The sequence below is a fragment of the Carlito syrichta genome, unplaced genomic scaffold (assembly GCF_000164805.1).
Source record: "Carlito syrichta isolate Samal-C Ts95f unplaced genomic scaffold, Tarsius_syrichta-2.0.1 Scaffold301890, whole genome shotgun sequence".
Classification (NCBI taxonomy): domain Eukaryota; kingdom Metazoa; phylum Chordata; class Mammalia; order Primates; family Tarsiidae; genus Carlito; species Carlito syrichta.
Genome location: NW_007245986.1, coordinates 440,327 through 445,588, shown reverse-complemented (window position 1 = coordinate 445,588; position 5,262 = coordinate 440,327).

Below are 5,262 nucleotides of genomic sequence, written 5' to 3'. Positions count from 1 at the left end.
AACAATTCTCTGTGTGTCCTTTGCAGGTGAAGAGATCTTATAGAGATTACAGAAACCAGCAGACACCTAGCCTGAGTCCTTCACTGTCTTCTGCAACTGAAACATGATAAAAAACACCAATTTTTGACTTATTTTAAATGAATGTTATCTCTGAGTTTCTCCTTTCTTTCATGTGATCAAATTTTCTGACTATAAGTTTTTAAAATTACATTTAAAATATAAACCAAATAAAAGATTTTACTGACAAGATTCTTTCTGCTTCCTTGCTCTCATTAAAATGCCTTTGTCACAATCTAATTCTAAGAGTCAATCTCAAATTTTGTTCTCGAACTTAGGTTTCTTAGCAGATTGTGGGCCACAGCATCTTCCCGCTCTTTCATCTAAGTTGAGAAGAAGAAAGGGGGTAGGTAGGATAGGGGGAAGCCGGGCACAGTGGCTCATGCCTGTAATCCCAGCACTTTGAGAGGCCAAGGTGAGAGGACTGCCTGAACCCAGGAGTTCCAGACCAGCCAGGGTATCATGGAGACCTCATCTCTAGAATAAATCAATAAGACCAGCATGGTGGCATGAGCCTGTAGCTCCAGCTACAGGGAAGGCTGAAGCAGAAGGATTACCTGAGCCCAGCAGGTTAAGGCAGGGGTAGCTGCGATCGTGCCACTGCACACCAGCCTGGGCAATAGAGAGCGATTCCCAGAAAGTTGTGGTCCATTCTGCCAACACTTCGGCTCCTTTCCCCCTTAATCATGCAGAGCAAACAAGACTTCATGCAAAGAACTCACCAGGCCTTGTTTCTCACTTGTGAACCTGTGGGATTTGTTTGTTATGTTGTTGATTTTCTTTCTGTTTTGAATGTGAGGTGTCAAGAGCAAGGAATAAAAATTCAGTGACAAAATTCAATATGACTCAATTCAGGTTAAATAGTGGGAAACGATTTTTTCTACATTTCTTTTTTTTTGGGGGGTTAGAGTCTCACTCTTGTCACCCAGACTGGAGTGCAGTGGCTGCTCCCAGCCACCACAGCCTCGACCTGCTGGGCTCCGGCGATCCTTCCGCCTCAGCCTTCCAAGTAGCTGGAACTACAGGCACGCGCTACCACGCCCGGCTGACTTTTTGATTTATTGTAGAGATGAGGTCTCACCAAGTTGCCCAGGCGGGTCTCGAATCCGCGGGCTCAGGCAGTCCACTCACCTCAGCCTCCCAAAGTGCTGGGATTACAGACTGAGCCACCAAGCCCGGCTTTTTTCTACATTTCTTATCCTGTTTGATCCTTCAGTAACACTTTGCTCTGATGAAATCTTCCTTCCCGGCTCCCCCCAGTTCTCTTACACACCTGATTCTGTTTCACTTGTTGGGGCAGGGAAGGAAGGGGCAAAATTATCCACCTTATAGATGCAGTGAGAAATTCAGTGAGATACTTTACAGATGCTGCCACCTTGAGCCTCTTCCTATCAGCCATGGTCAACCCCACAACGTTCTTCCACATCGCCGTTGATGGTGAGCACTTGGACCACGTCTCCTTCTAGCTATTTGCAGACAAAGTTCCAAAGACAGCAGAAAACTTTCGTGCTCTGAGCACCGGAGAGAAAGGATTCATTTGATTTTAAGCATTCCTGCTTTCACAGAATTCCAAGATTTGTGTGCCAGGGTGGTGACTTCACACTCCATAATGGCACTGGCGGCAAGTCCATCTATGGGGAGAAATTGGATGATAAGAACTTTATCTTGAAGCATCCAGGTCCTGGCATCTTGTCCATGGCAAATGCTGAACACAACACAGATGGTCTTCAGTTTTTCATCTGCACTACTAAGACTGAATGGTTGGATGGCAGGCATGTGGTTTTTGGCAAGGTGAAAGACGGCATGAATGTTTTGTGAACCTTGGCGGGCTTTGGGTCCAAGAATGGGCTTTGGGTCTTAAGACCAGCAAGAAGATCACCATTGCTGACTGTCGACAGCTCTAATAAATTTGCCTTGTTTTATCTTTAACTACCAGACCATTCCTTCTGTAGCTCAAGAGAGCATCCCCTCCATCCCACTTGCTTGCAAGATCCCCATAATCTTTGTGCTCTTACTACTACTCTTTGGGTTCCATTCCTTATTGCCTTCCACATCTAGTTGGATTGCAGAGAAATAAAAACTAAATAATAACAACAAAAAAAGAAATTTCAGTAAGAAAAAATGTCAAAGCACCTGGAACTCAGCAGGCACTCAACAAACACCAGTGCTCTGCCCCTTCCTTCACTTGCCCATATATAGATACATATTTTCTTTTTTTTTTTTGAGTTGGAGTCTCACTCTGTCACCCAGACTGGAGTGCAGTGGCCACTCCTGGCCACCGCAGCCTCGACCTGCTGGGCTCCGGCAATCCTTCCACCTCAGCCTTCCACGTAGCTGGAACTACAGGGGCGCGCTGCCACGCCCAGCTAATTTTTTGATTTATTGTAGAGATGAGGTCTCGCCTGCCCAGGCAGGTCTTGAACCTGCGGGCTCAGGGGCTCAGGCAATTCACTCACCTCAGCCTCCCAAAGGCGCGGGATTACAGGCTGAGCCACCGAGCCTGGAGATACATATTTTCTTAATTTTATCTTTTTGAATTGGGGTCTCATTCTGTCGCCCAGGGTTAACCTGCTGGGCTCAGGCAATCCTTTCCTAGCTGGGACTGTAGGCATGCACCATCATGCCTGGCTAATTTAATTTTTTTTGTAGAGATGAGGTCTTGCTATGTTGCTCAGGCTGGCCTTGAACTCCTGGGCTCAAGCAACTCTCCCGCCTTGGCCTAGCAAAGTGCTGGAATGACAGCGTGAGCGACCGCACCCAGCCTTACTCACTCTACAGATGTGGGTGCCCTACAGGGTTCCCTCTTGGTCCATTCCTTTCCCATCTCATGTTCTTAGCATCATCTACTGCGACTCCGACATCTGAATTTCCAGTGTCTTCCTTGACCTGATCCTCAGAGCACTTCTTCAGCCACCTGCCAAACACATCTATCTGAATGCCCCGACCTCTACCCAGCAGCATCATACACTCAGTTGTTCCCAGTGAGAAGTCCAGACGCCAACAACCTCCAGATTGTCTCATCACACCCTTCTCCCTCCCCCCTCATCCAGTCAGACCCCAACTCTGTCAACTACACTCCACTTGAAACTTCCCCTGGGTGATCTATTTCATTGTGGCTGCATTCCTAGTGCCTAGAACAATGCCTGGCACCCATTTTACTGAATGAATTAATCTGCCCTCTCCTCTCTGTCTCCAGGACCCTGAATGGAGTCCAAACCCTTGTTATCTTTTTTTTTTTTTGAGTCGGAGTCTCGCTCTGTCACCCAGTGGCTGCTCCCAGTCACTGTACTCAACCTGCTGGTCTCCGGCGATCCCTCCGCCTCAGCCTTCCAAGCAGCTGGAACTACAGGCGCACGCTACCACGCCCAGCTCATTTTTGATTTATTGTAGAGATGAGGTCTTGCCAAGTTGCCCAGGTGGGTCTCGAACCCGCGGGCTCAGGCAATACACTCACCTCAGACTCCCAAAGCGCTGGGTTTACAGGCTGAGCCACCAAGCCTGGCTAATTTTTTTTTTTTTTTTGAATTGGAGTCTCACTCTGTCACCCAGACTGGAGTGCAGTGGCCGCTCCCGGCCACCGCAGCCTCGACCTGCTGGGCTCCAGCGATCCTTCTGCCTCAGCCTTCCAAGTAGCTGGAACTACAGGTGCACGCTACCATGCCTGGCTCATTTTTGATTTATTATAGAGATGAGGTCTCACCAAGTTGCCCAGGAAGGTCTCGAACCCGTGGACTCAGGCAATCCACTCACTTCGGCCTCCCAAAGCGCTGGGATTATAGGCTGAGCCACCGAGCCCGGCTCCTTGTTGTCTCTTTGGGAAATTATGTTCATAGCCTCTAAGCCCGTCTCCCCACCTCTAGTGACTCCAGCTCCCCTGCCTTCTCTCCAGTTCATCCTGTACCCTGCCTACCATAAGTTTAAGCTGTGACTTTTCTAAAATATGAACCTCAACATTTTCCTTGATATAGCCTCAGTTTACCTCTTTAGCACACTCGCCTGTCACTTCACTCTTAAATTCCTATTTTCCCTGCCTTCAACAAATTTTTTAATTTCAAATTCCAGGTACATAAGAAAGCAACTATCTACCAGCCTTGTCACCTGTGACCTGGTCATCATTGCTATTGGTTTCTGTTCTCTTGTTGATTCTTGAGGTTTTTCTATAGATACTCATGTTGACTGTAAAGATAGTTTTATGCTTCCTTCCCAATCCATAAAGTTGTGATTTCCTTTTTGGTCTGACTAACTAGGAATTCTGGTACAAAGTTAAATGTGATGTAAGAGCAGACACTTTGCCTTGTCCCAAACTCAGCAGAAGCCCAGCCTCTCCCCACTAAGTGTGATGTCAGCAGCAGGTTGTTTGTGGATGTTCTGCATCAGGTTCAAGAAGCAACCCCCTGTTCCTAGTTTGCTGAAAGATGTTTTTGTTTTGCTTTTATCATGAATGAATGTTGGATGGCTGTGATGGATTATATTCATTGATTTTCAAATGTTGAACCAGCCTTGCATACCTGGACTAAATCCACTTTGGCCACAGTGTATAATTCCTTTTATACATGCTTATACATTGTTGTGAGGACTTTGTGTGGCATGTATGGTGACTTCCAAGTTCTTTACATGTTCGAGCTGAAACTGGAAGCCGCCTATACTTATTCTTTTTAAGTCCGTAAACTAAAAATACAATTCTAAACTTTCCAATAGACTGCAAGAGTTACCTGACACGTGTGTGTGTGTGTGTGTGTGTGTGTGTGTGTGTGTGTGTGTGTGTGTGTGTGTGTGTGTGTTCATGTCCTGGCAGGTAATACTGACTCTCCAGGAGAGACAGGTTTTGATCACTGGGTGTTTGGTCACTTGGCACAAGCAAGGAGAGCACTGCTGGGAAGAGTCTCCAAGCAGCGTCTTTCCAGGAAGTGACAGGAGGGTTTCATGGGATGATGGAGAGGGGAGTGGCCTCCTTGCATGTGGAGGAGGGCCCGGTGGCAGACGGCAGGGCCATCACGGCAGCACATAGGTAGCATGTGATGGCAGTGAGGCTGTGGTCCTCCCAGGGTAGACACTTAAAAGTGGTGAGGAGAGTTTACTTGGGAGGAGAGTTCATTCCAGGTCGTCTGTACGTTGCTGGGGACGATCCGGGGCTGGTTTTGTTTTGTTTTTTTTTGAGTTGGAGTCTCACTCTATCACCCAGACTGGAGTGTAGTGGCCGCTCCC